Source organism: Lissotriton vulgaris, chromosome 3_1, assembly GCF_964263255.1.
Source record: "Lissotriton vulgaris chromosome 3_1, aLisVul1.2, whole genome shotgun sequence".
Classification (NCBI taxonomy): Eukaryota; Metazoa; Chordata; class Amphibia; order Caudata; family Salamandridae; genus Lissotriton; species Lissotriton vulgaris.
This window is the reverse complement of record NC_141689.1, coordinates 2,023,074,171-2,023,096,464: the sequence shown is the minus strand read 5'-3', so window position 1 is coordinate 2,023,096,464 and position 22,294 is coordinate 2,023,074,171.

Below are 22,294 nucleotides of genomic sequence, written 5' to 3'. Positions count from 1 at the left end.
GAGTACGGGCGCAGCCATTTTGTTTGCGTGACGTATTTCCGTTTCCGCCTGCTATGTATAATCTCGCGCAGTAAGCGCATTGCGAGTAGAGGTTCGCACGAGATCGCGCGGGAAATCTAGAGGTTCGCACGAGATCGCGAGGAAAATCTCGCGCGAACTTACTTTTGCGCTCGTGAACGGGCGCCGGCCATCTTGTTTTTCATTCATTTCCTGTGTCTGGGCATGGTGTTTAATCCTCTTCGTATCTTTGCCATCCTTTGCTTGTTTTCAGTTTTTTTTTACGATTTTGCTTCTTATCTATCCCTCTCTTTTCCTAGCTGTATATTTTTGTCTTTTCTGCTATTTTTCTTTACTTTTAAACTACTTTTTTAAACTCTTTTCTTTTCTTCTTCCCTATCCTATTCTTTCTTAATTTTCTACTTCTTCCTACCTTACCTGCCCAGACCATGGTCAAGCCAGGCGCCGTGAAGCTGCCCAGGCACTTGAGGGCCGCAGCGGCGGCGGGGAGTAGTGCTGGACCCAGTGGCAGGACAGCATGCGGGAGATTGAGGGGGGAGCAGGTGACGCGACGGGAGATCTTCAGCCCGGAGGAAGTGGGCGCGCTGGTCTACTTCGTCCAGCGCCGCCTGCCCAGGACCATCGCGGGAGGCGGCAGGATCGCGGCCGGCGGCTACAACATGCGGGAGCGCCGGAAGCGGTGGGAGAAGGTGTGCTGGGCCATATCCCACCTCTACGGGGTCCAGCACACCTACAGCCAGGTCACCCATCGCTGGACGGACCTCCTGGACCGCGAGCGCGACCTGCTGGACCAGCTCGGCTTGGAGATCCCCGGGCTTGGTGAGTAGTAGTAGCCATTTAATCACTCACTACTATGATGTTTTCTCCTGCTCTGTGTTGTTGTATTGCAAATATTTGTTTTTTACATGGAGCAAGCCAATAATGCCGCTGATGACGATTACATTGTAGTTAAATTATATTTCAAAATCTTCTGTGCATTTCAGGTGCACTGCTCTCCTTCTCAGTGGCGTTGCTACTATGCTTATTTGTTTTCTATTTCGTGGTCTCATTGGCCTGAGTAACTATTATGTATGAGTGTACTTTACAGAACTGCGTAATGCTAGACACTAGGGGGCAGATTACATTTACAAGCCCCTTGCGCCACGTTTACGTTGCCTTGCGTGACGCAACAGCGGCGTAAACGTGCCGCATCCCTGCGAGTCATTTACAGCATGACGCATCTAGGGAGATGCGTCATGTTATAAAGCCATGGGCCTGCACCACAATGGGTGCGTTCCTAGTACGCAGGGTGGGCGCCGCGGTCCAGCGGCTGTGCGCCTCGCAAAATTGCCTGCGTGAAATGTACAAGATTTAACGCAGGCACTTCTGCGACGCTGCTACGTCAATTCAATTCCTTATGTCTGCTCGAAGCAGGCGAAAGGACTGACACAGCATGTTAAGTATTGGGTGGCCCTGAGCATTACTGGAGTTGCATTGCGTTGGCGACGTGACTCCAGCGATGCGCCGCTCTTACGTGACGAGATGCCTCACGCAAGTGCCTACCCTTGCACCAGGGCGCGCCGCATTGTAAATGAGGCACATCTGCCATGTCGCAAGGGTAGTTTTGCGTGACGCATTTGATCTGGCGCATCTCTGGAGATGAGCCAGAACGCGTAAGTAAGTATGCCCCTAAGGGGCAGAATTGCAATTACCGTCGCATCCCTGCAAAGTAGCAGGGATGCGCCATTAATTGTGCGGCCCGCTACCACCACCAAACATGGTGCGCCGTATTTGCAATGCGGCGCACCATGGGCCCAAAACGTCACCGAAGCTTTACTGCTGGAGTTGCGTCGCAACGATGGCGCAGCTCCATCAATGCTCTGGGGTACCCTATCTCCCCAATGCTGGGTCAAGCCGTACGTCTGCTTCAAGCAGGTGCAGGGTTTGTGTGACGCATCATTGTCCTAAAGGTGACTGATTGATATTTTGTAGATTTCCCTCAGCCACTATTAGGATGTGTTCCAGCGCAGGAATGCCCTCCCTTGCGCCGGAACGCCCCCTGATGGCGCAGGGCTTTATAACGGGATGCATCTCCCAAATGCGTCACGTTGTTATAATATTATACGCGGCACCATGGCGCCCTTTTTTGTTTAGCTGCTGCGTCACAAAAGTCACGCAAGAACGGCGCAAAAGAGCCGCAAGGGCTTAAATCTGCCCCTTCCTTTGCAACCCTGACAATAAGAAAAATAGTGGCGGTGGATTGATAGTTTGACTATTTAAATGACTGGTAATGTAGCAGGCAACTGTTAGTGTTGTCACTGATCTGACTGAAATCACAATGGAGTTTGTCTGTCACTTTGCGTCTTGCCTGCGGACTGCTGCCTGCCAGTCCTAGGTGAACGTTTCAGTACTTTGTTTAGTGAGTTACGTGACTTTCGAAGTCACAGGTCCGCAAATAAATGAAAAGTAACCATAATCAATATAATTTCGCAGAAATATTTTGTTATTGTTCTTTTGAAATGTTTGATTTGGTTGACATTGACAAGCAACAATCATCCATGTTTTCTGTTCTTTCTTTCATGTTGTACGTCAGCTCCCCCCAGGGGCGAGAGGAGGACACAGGAGCAGCAGGCGGCGGATGCTGTTCATCAACAGGGCCAGGATCGGGCAGGCGAGGGCTCCTCTGCTGGCCCCAGTAAGTTTTCATTTTAGACTAGTACCTATTTTTCCTAGCGTTCCTCATTTGACTTTTTTCAAAATTGTCTTTGCTCTTCTTGTAGACTGTATCTAAATTCTTATCCTGCCTCTACTATGACTCCCTGTGGTATTACTAGATTATTCTTATTAGTCTGTCTGTGTAGCTAACTAAGATTGCACGGTTGGCGAAACTCCCATGATTCTAGTCAGCAATAGCTCTATCAACTTAGTGCAGTCCTCTGGGATTGTCCATAATGTCTTTTGAAGTGTTCTATCTGGACTCATGCTTGCAAAAATTGCAAAACCTTTCGCTCAGTCACTCTAGTCTGGACCAAAAAACACAGATTGTATTTAAGTTTAAAAGCTTTATTAAAAGTAAACACATTTATTAAAATGAAGTCATAATAAAACTAAACGTTTAACTGATAATGGAAAAGTGGTTAGTGCTGACGATTAATTGAAGACATTTCTTGTGGTCGAGCCGAGCTCTCACCTGGTTTCACTTTCAACTTGATCTTGTTGTTAGAAGTCCATCTTCTGTCTGTGTGGAGAAAAATGGTGCGTGTTAAAAAAACAGCCTTCATCAGTTGTGCCAAAAAGTGCAGCAAGACAACCTTCCCTGGAAAAAGGGACATTTTTTTTAACTTTAACGTAGACAGTCACAAATTACATTGTTTTCACATGTCTTCATTCCTAGACCAAATACTAGTGACTAGTGAGTGCTTTATTCTAACATTCTTAAATGTACTTTGTAGGTGGAACATCTGGTGGCGGGGCCAGTGTGGAGGTGGTGGTGCTCGACACGGAGGCGGAGGGCGATTCTTCAGGGGAGGAGGCGGCAGCTGTGAGAGTTGAGACGGTGGTGGTGGCGGCCAGAGGTAAGCTCTTATATATTCCTTACTTATTGAGATTGAAGACTAGCTGGGAAGGCAAGAATATGAGATGCATGGCTGGGTGAATGATGAAGCAATGATGGGTGGAAGGACAACAGCCTGGGTGGGTGACACAGAAACTGTATGTGTCCATATACCTGGATCATGCTACTATCTGACTCTTAGATAGCATATGTGTATCTAGAGCAGGGGTACTCCTAGTACGGCCCGCGGGCCGGTGGTGGCCCGGCAAGCCTTCGTTGGCGGTGCGCAGACCTTGCAGACAATCACTGCTCCCCCGGCCCCCACAGAGCAGAGGCTTTTTTGTATTTCACCTGTTAGCGCCCCTGCATCTCCACTCTGACAATCACTGCTCCCCCGGCCCCCACAGAGCAGAGTGGAGATGCAAGGCCACAAAGAGGTCAAATAGAACAAAGCCTCTGCTCTGTGAGGCCGGGCAAGCAGTGATTGTCAGGGTGGAGAAGCAGGGGCGCTAAAACAAACAAAGCCTCAATAATATGTTAATGGTCTTTTAAAGACCTGTTAAGTACTTTGGTGTTGTTGTCTGTGTGTGCGCGTTGAGGAAGCGGTCTCAACCCGGGCTGAAGGCTGACACAGATAGACACACACACAGTGAGATGACAGAGGGGGAGGGAGAGGGAGGGCAGGAGGGAGAGAGAGATGGAGGGAGGGCAGGAGGGAGAGCAGGAGGGAGAGAGATGTATGTAAATGCTGGGTCTGGTGGCTCAGTGGATGAGGGCATCTGCTGCAGGGACCTGTGTGCAACCTCATGGTCACAAGTTATCGTTTTGCTTTAGCCCCGCCCCCTCTGACTCCGCCCCCACCAGTGCGGCCCTCGGCCCCAAACTACACTGTAAATGTAGCCCCTGAGAGAAAGTTTGTGAGTACCCATGATCTAGAGAGAGTAGATGGTCAGTGGATGAACTAAGTGTAACTTTGAAGAGCATGTAACACTGCACCCGCACGTCCGTTCCAGTGTAGGAAAGGCAAGGAAAATAACTTTTAATTTTGTCCAAATACTACCATAAATAGTAGCAGTAGTTTGTATTGCAAGCACTGCATAGATCCGGTTATTATGGTGGCCACTCCCTACCTCTCTTAATAAGTTTAGTAGTACTCAGTCATTCATGTGTGGATGTATCACTGGTCACTCAATAAAAAGCAAAGCACCTAAAGTCATCCCATATATAAGCAAAAACATCCCATGTGAAGTGATAGATAATCAGATTATTTATCTTCTTCAATTTTCCATTTCTAGTACTCATTTCCACTGTAGGGTGAAAGTTAAATTAATTAAGCAGTAGCCCTTGAGTTGTAACAGAGTATTCTCAGTGCCACCCGTAATAGAAAAGTAAGAGATTCACCACCTGCATGTACTGGACGGGTACAGTAACGCAACGGCAACGCAAGTCTAGGTCACTCCTCATGGCGTGCGTCTCTTTTTCTCGGGTGCAAGTTTACCGCGCTGGCATTATGCCGGCTTGCAGAAAATAACGTACCAATTTTCCAAAACAAGAGATAAGAAGAAGAATAAGACTGGTGTACTTTCATAGTCGACTCCAATGGAAGTCCACAGTGCTCGTAGAATTTGTTCCTTAAACTCCCACTAATGTTAGAGCAAGGATGAAGAAGTGTGAGGTTAGATAGATACTGGCCTCAATAGTTATGTAATGCGCTTGCAAGTTGCTAGTTGTACTGAAGCACAAATTTCTGCTGAATGATTGAGTTAATCTTAAAGAGCATTGGTTACAGACTATGTCTTTCTTTCTTCATATAGGTTCTCCTTCCAAATGAACAAGGAGGAAGGAGCTGGCTAGAGCGGCCCGGCAACGGAGGATCGAGGCCACTGTTGCGGAATATCGGCGGCTGGTGGCCCTGGAGGACGTGGAAAGTGTGCAGTCGACAACTACAACAACGTCGTCTGCATCGGCCTCCGTGGCCCCACGGGCTGCCACCCAGCACAGTGGTCCACCGAGACTGAGCCGGGCTGCCAAAGGCAAACGCCACCGCCGAGCAGCAAGGCCAACAGCTGCCTCTCACAGGCCTTGCACCTGCAAGGCAGTGAAGGCACGCCTGCGCCGCACTACCCTGATGGTGTCCCGCCTTCAGCAAGAGCTCGCCTTGCTCCGCGAGGAGCATGATGCCCTGGCCCAAAAAGTTAACAGCATCCACCCATAGTGTCCCTTGCCCCTTTTTTAGAGACTTTTGGGGGGTGGGAATTGGGAGTTGGGTTTTTGGGGACTTTTGAAGGACAATCGTTGGGGTTAGGGAGGGTCTTGCGGGAGATTATTTTGTTAGGGATATAAATATACTTTTTCAAACTTTATCTGAGCATACCTGTTTTTTACTGCTTGCCTGGTGGGTGGGGGTTTAACGTTGACTGTTTTCCTGAAAGTTTAGTTCCATTTTCTTCCTTTAAGTGTAAATGCCCAAATGTTTTCAACACTAAGTGCCTCTCACAGACTAAGTGAAGTGAATCCAAGAGTCCTAGGACTTTAGTAGTACTACCTTCAGTCTCTCGTCTCTCGTACTAATACTCCATTATACCCCCAAACCACCAAACGCTTATCTTACCTGTAATTTGTGTTTGAAAGTAGGGCTAGACCCAGGGCTGGCTCCACGGGAAACACCGAATAACGTTGGCAATCTTGGTCGAATAAAATTTCCTCATAGCGGTGGTACTAGTGGTGTGACACAGTGGCAGTTGCATGCCTATGAAAAAAAAGAAAATGAAATCTGGTTTGTCCTCCTGAGCAATTCAACGGTACAACTGAGAATATAGCAGGTGACAGAAGTACAGTAGAGCAGTGCCACATTGTAGCCTAACAAATGGTAAAGTATAACTACTAATTCGGTTGAAGTTCTTTCACATTAGCAATGGTTCTTTGTCAAGCAGAGTAAGAATATATCATCGACAACTGTGGAAAGAAAGAATGCGACAGTACAGGGCCTGTGTGGAATTATTGATAACGATATTCAACATAAGGTCTCTGTAGCCAGATACCCGAGAGCCTTGCTGGTCACTATAAATCCATTCACAACAACACTCAATGGGGTTGGTCTGGAAGGTGTCAGGTTTACTCCCCGTGATCCAGTCGATGCAAATATGGTTCCACCTCCAAATGTCACCAACACCCAGAAGTGTAAACACAGGGTGTTCGAGGCATTAGGCGAGGGAGAAAAATAACAAACTAAAATAAAAAATGTGGGATGGGTAAAGGTAGGGTCAGCAGGGAAAGGAGACCTGTAACAGAAGACAAGACAGGCATCAGTGAAGTGCTGTCCTAACATACAAGGGTACTCTCATATAGTCTCACTAAATAGTCTGCAAGTCTCCCGCCTACTCATGGGAAATGTAGTTTCATAGTACGGTAGGCGCTTAGGGGCTGCGTAACCTGACAGAAGGTATAGTAGATAGAAAAGGAGAAATTGCTTTTTTTCTAGGTGTCCCCTCACTCACCAGGGTTGCCCCTTGGTGACATGCTTCATCATTGGGGCCATCCCAGTCCTCTACGGCCTGGGGCGTGCTGCGACTTGCGAATTACGTAGGAGCACTTACAAATGACTATGTGTGGTGCAGATAGTGGAGTGGACTAAGTGATGTGTTAAGGGATCAATGTAGAAGCCGAGAGAGAGCCAAGAAATGCAGTCACAGTCAGAGAAAAAGGCAAGGGATACTGTATCTATGTGGTTGTAGTGGTCCTGTTGGAAGTGGTAAGTAAGTTGCCCGCAGAAAAAAAATCCTCCTATTAGCGGCACTCCTCCATTGCAGCCGACGCTTCGTCCACCGATGTTGGTCACCAGAAGACACCCTGTCCACTGCCTGCCTGATGCTGAATTGTGGCTCGCTACTGTGAAGCCTGACTCCATCCTTTTTTCCCCATTGCAGAGACTGAAACCCGGCCTGTAATTATTCAACGAAAAACAGGAAGTGATATAATATTACAACACCACTGATAAATAAATATAAGGTATGTAGGCTGTGGAGTGCAAAAAGTCACAATTTGTTTTTCCTAGTAGACAGTACAATGTTTTTGAAAGTGCGTACTCTGAGTCACCTTTTGAAGGATAAATAAGTATGGGCAAATTAATGTAGCGGATCTTGCCCCTCAAGCTAGGTGTACTGTAAACTGTGTTTTAGAACAAAATTAGATCTTCCTAGCAGTGCTCCCACCCAGACCCTTACTAAAGCCAGTCGCAAAAATGTAGAAGACCCCCAATCAAATCTCAAAAAACGAGGCCTAGCAGAAAACTGGTGACAAAACTTACTTTGAAAGTAAAAGTAGGCCGAAGTACCCTAATTACCCATTACCCACCGTGGATTGCATTCAAACCACTTGCAAGCAACCAAGCAAAAGTAGCCATAGCCAGCATCGCTCCAAGACTCGAAATCCCCCCCACTCAAACACATGCAATAGAAATACTGCTAACCCTAACGAACCCTAAGTTAAGAATAGTGGCAAAGGCTTTCTTTAACTATGCCAAATCCCCCCTTTCCCACCATGGATTTTCTTCAAATGACTTGCAACCAAAATTACACATTCTCACGAGTGCTCTAAGACCCCAGAACTCAGTTTGAAAAATCTAGAACACCCCGAAACACATGCAATCCTGCTGCTAGGGCTAACCCTAACGAACCCTAAGTTACAAAAAGTGCCAAAACTAAAGGCTTTTCCGCGCGGATTTTGTCCCAACCACTTCTACCCGGTATTAGACCTTCCCAGGAATGCCCCAAGACCCGGCAACCCACCCGCCAAGAAGCGTAACACCCCCAAACAGGCCAAAAGCAAAATCTCATACTTGCAATATTTCTGGGCCTTCGGTCCAAACGCGCTGCGTAGCTAGGCCATAAGTCGGGGTTGGCACGACGGATTTCCTGAAAAGCAAATGCAATCAAGATTAGAGTGTCCCAGCAGTGCTCCCAGACCACGAAACTCACCCGCAAACAGACGGAACCCCCCCTAAGAGCACCTCAAAGGCAAGCAAGTCATCAAAAACACAAAAAAAATTCCGCCTGGGATTTGGTCCAAAACACTTTTATCCGGTATTAGAGCTTCCCAGCAATGGCCCCAGAGCCGTCAACCCAGGAGAAGACGAGTAGAAGACCCCCAAACAGCCAAAGAGCAAAAGTACAAAAATGGGGACTTAGTCAATTTTTCACAAATTTCCCAAATCACTCCGCGCGCGCTCTGCAGCTAGGCCCTAAGTCCCCTCTGCCACCATGGATTTGCTTCAAACCTCTTGCAAAGTAAAGTATATATAGCCAGCAGTGCTCCCAGACCACGAAACTCACCCACAAACACCAGGAAGCCCCCCAAACAGGCCCCCGAAAACGCTACATAGAGCAAAATGTCAGAAATAGCCAAAAAAAAAATCGGCCTGGATTTTGTCCCAACCACTTCTACCCGGTATTAGACCTTCCCAGGAATGCCCCAAGACCCGTCAACCCACCCGCCAAGAAGCATAACACCCCCAAACAGGCCAAAAGCAAAATCTCATACTTGCAATATTTCTGGGCCTTCGGTCCAAACGCGCTGCGTAGCTAGGCCATAAGTCGGGGTTGGCACGACGGATTTCCTGAAAAGCAAATGCAATCAAGATTAGAGTGTCCCAGCAGTGCTCCCAGACCACGAAACTCACCCGCAAACACCAGGAAGCCCCCCAAACAGGCCCCCGAAAACGCTACATAGAGCAAAATGTCAGAAATAGCCAAAAAAAAAATCGGCCTGGATTTTGTCCCAACCACTTCTACCCGGTATTAGACCTTCCCAGGAATGCCCCAAGACCCGTCAACCCACCCGCCAAGAAGCATAACACCCCCAAACAGGCCAAAAGCAAAATCTCATACTTGCAATATTTCTGGGCCTTCGGTCCAAACGCGCTGCGTAGCTAGGCCATAAGTCGGGGTTGGCACGACGGATTTCCTGAAAAGCAAATGCAATCAAGATTAGAGTGTCCCAGCAGTGCTCCCAGACCACGAAACTCACCCACAAACACCAGGAAGCCCCCCAAACAGGCCCCCGAAAACGCTACATAGAGCAAAATGTCAGAAATAGCCCAAAAAAAAATCGGCCTGGATTTTGTCCCAACCACTTCTACCCGGTATTAGACCTTCCCAGGAATGCCCCAAGACCCGGCAACCCACCCGCCAAGAAGCATAACACCCCCAAACAGGCCAAAAGCAAAATCTCATACTTGCAATATTTCTGGGCCTTCGGTCCAAACGCGCTGCGTAGCTAGGCCATAAGTCGGGGTTGGCACGACGGATTTCCTGAAAAGCAAATGCAATCAAGATTAGAGTGTCCCAGCAATGCTCTCAGACCACGAAACTCACCCACAAACAGACGGAACCCCCCCTAAGAGCACCTCAAAGGCAAGCAAGTCATCAAAAACACAAAAAATTTTCCGCCTCGGATTTGGTCCAAACCACTTTTAGTGCTTCCCAGCAATGGCCCCAGACCCGTCAACTCACCTGCAAAGAGGTAGAACAACACCCCCACAAGTGCTGAGTCTTTCTTCATTGGGCGTAAACCAGCCCTCTGCTTTGATGGAAATAGGAGTCTGGAGGAGGAGGATAGAGGAGCATGTTCTTCTGAACTTGTGAACCTGAGGAATGCAGACTGCGGCACCTTCAAATAAATTAGCAAACAAGTGAAGACAGTTCTGCTGATGGGCTTGTTTTTGTGATTATCTGATTAAAGTTTGAATTATATTAACTGTGCACAACAAAGAAAGACAGACACACAGGAATAAAAGTGAATAAGGATGAAAAAGAAAGTTATTGATTCGTTGTCTCATTTTCAGGGCTCGAAGTCGGTATCACGGTCCAGGAATAAGAATAAGGCTTCGTCATCATACTCTGCGAATTCAGCCAGGGTGAGGTCAGTGCCACCTGACAGAGTAGAAATTCCCTCATCTATGTTGCTGGCCACCTCCTCTTCATCCGGCACGCTCTCTCGTACACTGAAATCTGGTGGTATGAGGTGCTGATTCATCTTGATCATTGTTAACCTCTCCACATTTTTGGGCGAGAGGCGGCTCCGTTTGGGAGTTACAATCCCACCAGCCGCACTGAAAACCCGTTCAGAAGACACACTTGCGAGTGGGCAAGACAAGTAGTTTAAAGCCAGGTTGGTGAGCTGTGGCCACAATTCTTTTTTCCCATGCCAATACGCCAATGGGTCAGAATTAACATAGACCTCTGTGGAGTCATTCAGATAGTCCTTCACCATCGACTCAAGGTCCTCCTCCAAGGTTCCTCCACTTTGCGTAGCTCTTGCTGTGCCTCTGACCTTTTGAGAACCAAACCCACGCAGAGCTAGCCAATCCTCTTCAGCCTCCAATGTTTCTGTTGTCTTTCGTGCAGATGATCCGGTTGCCGGTGTCTTTAACGGCTGAGAGGTCACTTGTGCCACAGCCACAGGTGCAGAAGTGGATTGTTTTGACTGGGGATGGCCTGCTGATGTACTGCCATTTCCTTCAATTTCCAGCCGTTCTGTTTCAAACTTCTTGGCTGACAAGGCTAGCCAACGTTTGTACTTTGTAACATCTTCATCACCAAAAGGAAAGAATGCTCTGCCTGCCAGCGCCTTTTTGTAGCGTGGATCCAGAATAGTAGCACAAATGTAATGCTGTTCTGAGTGGATCTTTTTAAGACGTTCATCACCTTGTAGGAGCTCTAATAATTGCTCAGCCAGAAGCAAAGAGTCTTTCTTTTTGTCATCTTTTCCAAACACAGAACACACCTCCTTCAGTTGGTCCTCCAGCATGTACAACAATGGGATAGCTTTTCCCAAATTAGAGTCCTCCTTGCTGACTGCACGCGTGAAGACCTCAAAAGGACGAAGCATGCGTGTTAGGCTTTCAACTATGTTCCATTGCGGCCCACCCATCCTCAGCTCCTCTATACCCTCTTTCAAGAAATATTGATCGAGTTGCGTATACTGCTCATACAGACGCTCAAGCATGTAGAAGGTTGAGTTCCAACGTGTTACCACCTCCTGGATGAGTGCTTTCACTGGCATTTGACATTGATATAGCATGCTCCTCAGCTGCTTCCGGGCCTTAAAAGAATGCCTGAAATGCTTGCAAATTTTTCGGCAGTTCTCCAATACACTGTACGCTGCACTGCGTTTATTACCCAAGAATTTTTGGACAACCAGGTTTATACAGTGCGCCAAACACGGCACTCTGAAATAGTAACCGTCCCTCATGGCCTTAACTATATTGGAGCCATTGTCCGTGGAAACATAACCAACCTTGCGTTTTAGTGGGGACAGACAGTTAAGGACCTTTGTGTTAAAGACATCCAAAATGTTTTCTGCTGTGTGACGTTTCTCCAAACCAAACATGGCTAGTGTTGCATGTTTCCGAGCACCTTTAAAAACAATGTTAGTGTCAACACCTGAGTTTAGCTTTGCTTTAGCCCCTGAAAAAGAGACCCAGTGTGCAGTGATGCACATGTAATCAGCGCCTGCGCCACTGGTCCACATGTCTGTTGTCAGATGTATAGTGTGAACAGCACTCTTCTGCAAAGCTGCCCCAATCACCTTCAGAACATCTTCATGTAGTGCTGGAACCGCAACTCGGGCAAAATAGAACCGGCTAGGAACCTTCCATTTAGGGCAGAGCGCTGTCACTAATTCTAGAAAACCAACCCCTTCTACAAAAGAAAAAGGGAGAAGGTCCAGAGCTAGCATTTTAGCCAGCTTAGTGTTATACAGACGGGTCATTGGGTGGTTGCGTTCATATTGCGCTTCTGTAAACAACATCTTTTTAATGTTGCCCTGGACCAATGATTTACGGGATGATGATGATCTCTTCGACCCAGTTACGCTCGCTGATGAACTTTTCCGCATTGATGTCTCACTCTCTCCCACACTCTTAGTGTGGCTCCCATGGGGTGTGCTGCTGACATGGGAACTGGGTGTAAGTGAAGTGTTTGAATCGTCTTCTTCTACCTCCTCGTCATCAGCAGATGACAAATCAACGTTTTCATTACGTGCAATTCCGGCTTTCTTGACCGTCTCTAGGTGCGGAAACCATTGGACAGCGTGCCTTCTCTCAAGATGACCTCTCTGGCCTCCGGTACCATAGTTAGAACCAAGCTTACCACGACTAAATCGAAGCTTACAAAGGCTACAAATGGCTACGTTTTCCTTTTTTGGGCAAACACTAAAGAAGTCCCAAACTGGAGACTTGAAATGTCTTCGGGGGCCGGAGGAGGCGGCGATACTGGTGGTGGTGGTCCTGCTGCTAATGACAGATGAAGTGGAGGATGTGGATTGCCGAACTTCAGTACGTTTTGCACTTTCACCACCACGAATTGAGGTCGAGGACGAGGTGGGTACCTTCTTGCGAAGAAATATGGAAGCGGTAGGTTTTGGTGTACTACTTAACTCCAAATCTAATGATTCCATTTCCATTGCCTCCTCGCCGACATCATCATCACGCTCAGCAGCTTCTCGGGATAGGGTCAAAATGTCTCTTTGCTGCATGCCCGGTGGGGCTGCAGTGACCTTTGTGATGACTGGCTCGTCGTCATCGTGAGAGGCTTCATCACCAGCAGTATCTGTCACTTCTTGTTGAGCCTCATCACACTCCATAGGTTTGAGTTTTTGGACGACCTTCCTTTTACGCTTAGGTACCGGTGTCAGATCATGGTGTGCCTCACTGTCAGACCGCAGTTGTGGTTCCCAAGCTGGATCTGTATCATCAGAAGGAGGTGGGCTTGAAGAAGATGTAGACACCCCCCTTGATCTTTTCCTTGCTAGGGATGTGGAAGACAATGAATGATCATCAGGAGGAGTGGCTTCCAATGATACCTCGGCTTCATTGTCGATTTCCTGATGTGCCCCTACTTCGGGAGGAACAACTATTGTGGGCACTTGTGAACCTCCATGCACCTTTGCTTGCGCATCTCCTTTTGCTGCCTCTCCTTCCACATGTACTTGGGCGTGTACTTGCACGTGGTGTTGTTGTTGCGGCTGTGGTTGTTCAACACTTGTCAGATGAGTTACAACAACCTGTGTTGATTCAGGGACATTGCTGCTACTTTCTTGCGATGAGCCAACATCACTGGTCGATGGTGATTGGAGAAGTACACTGACTGCCTCTGAAGCACTCAAGGGCTTTGACTTAAGTTGGCGTGGTGGTGGAGGCACTGAACCCAATGGAGCAGGGGTGCTGCTCCCAGCTTGGTCCCCAGCAGATCCTGCTGCTGCAGGCGTACTTTTTTTTTTGCTCCCAAAAAAAGTGGCGGGTGGCACACCAGCCTCCTTGGTAACTTGCTTCTTCTGCTCCTTACTAGCAACTTTCTTGCTAGAGGAGCTACGGAGAACTTTCTTTGGGGGCGGGGCCATCTTCTTCAGAGCAGGTCAGACAGCAGGCCGCAGTTGCACGAATTGTAGAGTTGTCTGAGGCCAGACGTGACGTCGCGTGACGTTATGCTGCACACACACACCGCTGCAGGACTTCTTCCTGGCACTGGTGGTTCTCTTGAGTCTTGTGCACCTAAAAAAAATGGAAGACAGAGGAACATCAGTTCAGTTATAAAGCACCAAAAAATCGAAAAACACTGCAAAATCAGCACAATCCCAATCCATCCATGCCCTCCATAATGTTTAAATTCAAGACAACCCACAGAAAGACTAGGCCCATGCAAGACTCACTACCCCTGGGCATAAATAAAGGTTGAAAAGTAGGCAAAATGGTTGGAGGCCTAACAACAAAGCCTGCATTTAAAATGGCCACTTGCCTGCCAGCACATGGCCAGTGCCTGTAGCTGCACTCAAAATGGCCACCAGCCACATGGCATGTCCCTCCCCATGAACACCCCCAAAAATCGAAAAACACTGCAAAATCAGCACAATCCCAATCCATCCATGCCCTCCATAATGTTTAAATTCAAGACAACCCACAGAAAGACTAGGCCCATTCAAGACTCACTACCCCTGGGCATAAATAAAGGTTGAAAAGTAGGCAAAATGGTTGGAGGCCTAACAACAAAGCCTGCATTTAAAATGGCCACTTGCCTGCCAGCACATGGCCAGTGCCTGTAGCTGCACTCAAAATGGCCACCAGCCACATGGCATGTCCCTCCCCATGAACACCCCCAAAAATCGAAAAACACTGCAAAATCAGCACAATCCCATTCAATCCATGGCCTCCATGATGTTTAAATTCAAGACAACCCACAGAAATACTAGGCCCATGCAAGACTCACTACCCCTGGGCATAAATAAAGGTTGAAAAGTAGGCAAAATGGTTGGAGGCCTAACAACAAAGCCTGCATTCAAAATGGCCACTTGCCTGCCAGCACATGGCCAGTGCCTGTAGCTGCACTCAAAATGGCCACCAGCCACATGGCATGTCCCTCCCCATGAACACCCCCAAAAATCGAAAAACACTGCAAAATCAGCACAATCCCATTCAATCCATGGCCTCCATGATGTTTAAATTCAAGACAACCCACAGAAATACTAGGCCCATGCAAGACTCACTACCCCTGGGCATAAATAAAGGTTGAAAAGTAGGCAAAATGGTTGGAGGCCTAACAACAAAGCCTGCATTCAAAATGGCCACTTGCCTGCCAGCACATGGCCAGTGCCTGTAGCTGCACTCAAAATGGCCACCAGCCACATGGCATGTCCCTCCCCATGAACACCCCCAAAAATCGAAAAACACTGCAAAATCAGCACAATCCCATTCAATCCATGGCCTCCATGATGTTTAAATTCAAGACAACCCACAGAAATACTAGGCCCATGCAAGACTCACTACCCCTGGGCATAAATAAAGGTTGAAAAGTAGGCAAAATGGTTGGAGGCCTAACAACAAAGCCTGCATTCAAAATGGCCACTTGCCTGCCAGCACATGGCCAGTGCCTGTAGCTGCACTCAAAATGGCCACCAGCCACATGGCATGTCCCTCCCCATGAACACCCCCAAAAGTCGAAAAACACTGCAAAATCAGCACAATCCCATTCCATCCATGGCCTCCATGATGTTTAAATTCAAGACAGCCCACAGAAAGACTAGGCCCATGCTAGACTCAAATACCCCTGGTGAAAAGGCCACAAGTACAGGCCCAAAAATCGAAAAACACTGCAAAATCAGCACAATCCCATTCCATCCATGGCCTCCATGATGTTTAAATTCAAGACAGCCCACAGAAAGACTAGGCCCATGCTAGACTCAAATACCCCTGGTGAAAAGGCCACAAGTACAGGCCCAAAAATCGAAAAACACTGCAAAATCAGCACAATCCCATTCAATCCATGGCCTCCATGATGTTTAAATTCAAGACAACCCACAGAAATACTAGGCCCATGCAAGTCTCACTACCCCTGGGCATAAATAAAGGTTGAAAAGTAGGCAAAATGGTTGGAGGCCTAACAACAAAGCCTGCATTCAAAATGGCCACTTGCCTGCCAGCACATGGCCAGTGCCAGTAGCTGCACTCAAAATGGCCACCAGCCACATGGCATGTCCCTCCCCATGAACACCCCCAAAAATCGAAAAACACTGCAAAATCAGCACAATCCCATTCCATCCATGGCCTCCATGATGTTTAAATTCAAGACAGCCCACAGAAAGACTAGGCCCATGCTAGACTCAAATACCCCTGGTGAAAAGGCCACAAGTACAGGCCCAAAAATCGAAAAACACTGCAAAATCAGCACAATCCCATTCCATCCATGGCCTCCATGATGTTTAAATTCAAGACAGCCCACAGAAAGACTAGGCCCATGCTAGACTCAAATACCCCTGGTGAAAAGGCCACAAGTACAGGCCCAAAAATCGAAAAACACTGCAAAATCAGCACAATCCCATTCAATCCATGGCCTCCATGATGTTTAAATTCAAGACAACCCACAGAAATACTAGGCCCATGCAAGACTCACTACCCCTGGGCATAAATAAAGGTTGAAAAGTAGGCAAAATGGTTGGAGGCCTAACAACAAAGCCTGCATTCAAAATGGCCACTTGCCTGCCAGCACATGGCCAGTGCCTGTAGCTGCACTCAAAATGGCCACCAGCCACATGGCATGTCCCTCCCCATGAACACACCCAAAAATCGAAAAACACTGCAAAATCAGCACAATCCCATTCAATCCATGGCCTCCATGATGTTTAAATTCAAGACAACCCACAGAAATACTAGGCCCATGCAAGACTCACTACCCCTGGGCATAAATAAAGGTTGAAAAGTAGGCAAAATGGTTGGAGGCCTAACAACAAAGCCTGCATTCAAAATGGCCACTTGCCTGCCAGCACATGGCCAGTGCCTGTAGCTGCACTCAAAATGGCCACCAGCCACATGGCATGTCCCTCCCCATGAACACCCCCAAAAATCGAAAAACACTGCAAAATCAGCACAATCCCATTCCATCCATGGCCTCCATGATGTTTAAATTCAAGACAGCCCACAGAAAGACTAGGCCCATGCTAGACTCAAATACCCCTGGTGAAAAGGCCACAAGTACAGGCCCAAAATCGAAAAACACTGCAAAATCAGCACAATCCCATTCCATCCATGGCCTCCATGATGTTTAAATTCAAGACAGCCCACAGAAAGACTAGGCCCATGCACCACTCACTACCCCCGGTCAAGGCCCCAACAACAGGTCAAAAATCGAAAAACACAAAATTTTACAAAAAAAAAAAATCGAAAAACACAGAAAAATCAGCACAATCCCAATTCATCTATGGCCTCCATGATGTTTAAGTTCAAGACAACCCACAGAAAGAATCAGTCCACCCACCACTGAGTACCCCTGGGCAAAAGGCCCCAAAACAGCCCAAAAATCGAAAATCCCAAAATTTTAGTTGCAGCAACTGTAATGCCCCAAACAAACTTACTTGTAAAATTTCTAATCCAACAGTGATCCAAAGAAAGTCAAAAAGGCCTCAAATCCAAAGATCCAGCAGCATCCACAAAAAGTAATCCTTCCAGGTCCACATCCAAATGAAAAGTGACCAGGAGATGGACAAAGCACTGGGAGGAGCCTGCTGAACAGGAACAGGAAGTTGAAGACTATGGGGCACTTCCTTCCTCCCACCCCCCTGCCCCCCTCCCCAAAATGGACTCCTCGCTAAAAAAGTGCAGGCAAATGTCAAACTAAGGAGTTATTCACATAAAAATCATCATTTCTAGAAGGTTTATGCTGCTTGCTGGTGGATTTCTTGTGCAGAATTGCAAATTTATATTTTCGCGCGCCGCATCTCAAATCTCGCAATTGCGAAGTACCGCGAGACGTGATCTCGCCGTACTCGCGTTGACAAACTATCGCTGGCAAGCCGCGATGACGTAATCGCGCTCGCCAATTCCCGCGGGATCACACAGCAAGATCCAAAATGGCGCAGCACTCGCAAACTATCGAAAAAAACAACTCGGCAAACGATGATAAACGCCGCGCGCCGCAAAAATTGTATCACCAACGCCGCGCGCCGCCAAAAAAATCCGCTGCGTGCGAATTTGCGGATTTTGCGGGAAATCCGCAAATCTCGCGGATTGCGGATTTCCCGAAAATCCGCAAAATCCGCGAGCGGAACGGATTTTCCGCCCACGCTTAGTCCATTGTCATGGGACATCCAGTAACTGTGTATGTTCCCCATGCAGTTGTAATCCTACTGACCCGGACCAAGACTCAGTACCTCACACCCAGTGGGCTGACTAAGTATGAGAGGATTTTAGTGGGTGCTGCCAATGTAACTATCACTAGATGTAATATACTGAACCCAGCAACCCTATTACCAAATACACTGGCTGCAGAAGTCAGGGAGGAGGTTGAACATAATTGCATTGATCTCACTGAGTATAGCACAATACCACGCCCAGATATTAAGGAAACAGATTTGCCCATAGAAGACATTGAATTGTTTGTGGTTGGCTCATGGTTGAGAAATGAGGATGGAGGCCTAAGTGCTGCCTATGCTGTGGTTACCCTAGTCAAAACAATAGAAGCATCCTACCTATTTGGAGTAAAATCTGCACAAGTAGCCGACCTGGTTGCGTTGACAAGGGCTTGCAAAAACGGGAAAAATAGGAGAGTAACCATATATACTGACAGTCAATATGGTTATAGGGTTGTGCATGACTTCGGCCAATTGTGGCTGCAAAGAGAATTCATGACTTCCTCAGGTACCCCTATCAGAAATGGAAAAGTGGTACAGAACCTACTGGAAGCAATCCAGTTACCAAAAGAATTGACAGTGGTCAAGTGTGCTGCTCACAAATCTGGCAACGACAATGTGACAGCTGGTAACCGTTATGCTGACCAAATAGCCCAATATTGTGACAGAAACAAAATGTCATTGAACATCACATTGGGGGGAGTCGGAAACAGCTGCCAACTTATGGTGTTTGAGGATGTATCAACTTGGGAGGAACTGAAAGGGTTGCAACAGGCAGCAGAGCCAGAAGAAAAGGAAAGATGGGAGAAAGATGATTGTCATCCAAGGGATAGAGATGGTATCATTGTTCATAAGGATGGTGTGCCTGTGTTACCAGACAGTATGGTTGCTTCTATGGCAAGACTAATCCATGGAGATACACACATAGGGAGAGATGCAATGGTCCGTGTTTTAAACAAACATGGTACAGTTCGAAGTTCAGGAACATTGCAGAGGCACTTTGCCAGAGGTACTTAACTTGTCAGCAGTTTAATCCTGGAAAGAAAACAGTGGTGTTGCCCAGTACAATTGGAAAAGCAGAAGGCCCTTTCATCAGACTACAGGTTGACTTTATTCAGTTACCCCTTTGCAAAGGACATAGGTATGTTCTTGTCATAGTCTGCCTATTTTCAAAATGGGTAGAAGCTTACCCAGCCAAGAAAAATGATGCCATTACCGTAGCCAAATTGTTACTAAGGGAACTGATACCTAGGTACGGTTTCCCAGTCACAGTTGAATCAGACAGAGGTGGGCATTTTGCCAATGACGTCATAACACAGCTTTTCGAGGCATTTAAGATTACCCAAAAACTGCACTGTGCATATCATCCAGAGGCTTCTGGAGTAGTAGAACACCTGAATGGCACTATAAAGTCAAGACTGGGAAAGATGTGTAACTCTACTGGATTGAATTGGATAGATGCTTTGTCCCTTGGCCTGATGGGACTGAGAAGCATTCCAGACCGAAACACAGGCCTGAGTCCCATGAGATACTAATGGGAAGAATGATGCGGCAGGCATGGGTACCAGGACGCAAACTGCTAAGTATTTCTGATGATTTGGTACTAGAATACTGCAAGCAGCTGGGTGACCAAGTGCGTTCTATCTCTCACCAGATTGGGGAAGACGCCGTCGCCAGGCCCACAACTCCAGTCCATAATTTGAAACCAGGAGACTGGGTTGTGCTTCAGGAACACACCCGAAAGAGTTGCCTAGCACCGAAGTGGGGAAAGCCAAGGCAAGTGATCCTCATCACTACAACTGCGGTGAAATGTGCAGGTGTGCCAAAGTGGATCCATGCAAGTCATACCAAAAGAGTGACTGAAAAGGAAGCGGCTGAGGCTGATGTTGCGCAGCTGAAGGGTTTCCAGACGATGGTCCTGAAGTAGCTGAGGACGAACAACCGAGCACCAGCCAAGACGAATGGTATCCTGCAGATGATCTGGCTCTTGATCCAATAAGAACCAGAAGATACACCTACTTAGACAGAGAGTGGGATAGTGAGGATGAGACAGGACTAAGAGGAGAAAATCAGATAATCGAAATCCATGACAGATCTGATGAAGAAGGAGGTCAGATAGGGACAGGACAGGTCATCGACACACCTCCTACAACTCCAGAAACAGAAAAGGGACAGTTAGAAATTAGGGCGGAAGTTCATGCGGAAGAAGATCAAGGGTTCGAAGTGCATGAACAGGATCAGATAGAAATAGACGAACGTGTTCAGGAAACAGAACTTGAAACAAACGAAAGTCAAATTCAGCCTACACCTGAACCAGGCCAGTTTAGCAACCAGGCAGAAGAAACTGTAGTAAGACCTGGGACTAGTCAGACAGGAAGCGAAGACGGAAGTGTCGAAATAGCTGTGCCACGACTGAATGAAAACAAAAGAGCTCGTGAAGGAAGTCAAATTACAGTGCCAGTTAAAAGACTTAAAAAGAAGAAAAATGAACCAAGATTCATAAAAAGACTAAAGCTGAGATTGAAAACGGTGGAAAAAAAAGCTAGAAGACCGGAAAAAGGCTGCCAGCGAGAAAGAAAGGGCTGGAATCAAGCCTCAAAGACGAAGTGACAGAATAAAAAGACAAAACAAGAAATATCAGAATCCTGAATGGACTTACCTAGTACTAGAGGAATTTGAAGACCTCGAAATAAGTGACGAGAGTGACGAAGAATCAATTGCTGATCAGGGTTCCGAAGAAGCCCCCACCTGAAAATTTAACCTGCGTAAGCCACCTGTGTAAAGTTACAAAGAGGGGTTGAAAAACTTCTTCTAAGCCAAAAATGTCTGATTCAAATGTGAATGGAAGACCTAGACAGAATTGTTGTAAAACATGCTATAAAATATGCTTATGTAGTGTAGCAATAGTACTGATAATATGGATAGGATTAACAGTCTTAATACCTTTTATGATAAGCAAAGATTCTAACCTGTATCCTACTAAAATAGTGACGAAAGACTCAGATGTTTTGCCGACGGAAGAAACACCACAAAGTGTAGAAAGACCTGAGAAAACCTCTAGCCTTAAACAGACAAAAAGGGACGTAGATGCATCAGACGAGGGAGGACTACATTATCACAGAACAAGAAACAGGACACATTTAAATGTATTTGCAAATCTTTTAGTTCACTATGTTGAAGCTATGGAAATAGAAGACTGTTATGTCTGCATGAAGCTACCCATTTCTGTACCTGAAGGTGTGACCTATCATCATTTACCCCTAACCTATGGAATTTCCTGTAGCATTTTAGCAAGCCTCTTCTATAGAGGAACTCTACAGTATTACTATTCTAACTCTGACGTAATATTTTCTGAACTTCCTATTCGGGGAAACCTGAACATTGTTCACACCAAGAGCAACGTGACTCGTTATATGGGAGAATACTTTCTGACTATAGGTGACATAGACTTAGGTGAAGCACACAGAAATAACTTGACCTGTTCATTACATGAACAAGAGAAAATGTTTTTGAATATGGCAGAGAAGAGAAGGGAAAGTTTCCAAAGAAAGGCCAATGACAAAAGACAGAAAACTCCTAAATGGGCAGAAAACATGGAAAGCACCTCAAAAGGTGAAGAGAAGGCTGCACTGTTGCTGGATTTCGAAAGAAAGGGGAAGCTTTGTCTGCATAGAGAAAAGACTAGTTATTATAACAATGTATTCATCGGTTCCAGTGAATGCGAACACAATTATAAGGTAATTGGAGGTTGGGGTTTCAAAAATGGGTCAGAACCTGTGTTTCCCGGAATTTATTATATATGTGGAAACAAGGCTTATTTCAAATTGCCGGATCACTGGTATGGAAGCTGCTATTTTGGCATTATCTTCCCGAAAATATACCATGTGAATGACGCCGCTGGAAGCAATGAAACTACTAATGGTTTAGTGCGTAGTAGAAGAGAAAGTGTAGGAGAAATTATAGGTGATATCTTTAGTGCATTGATACCTGGAGTGGGAGTGGTTCTGAACACACACCGAATTTGCAAATTGTCTACAGTAGTGGATTGGTTATCTACTGACACTGCTGCTG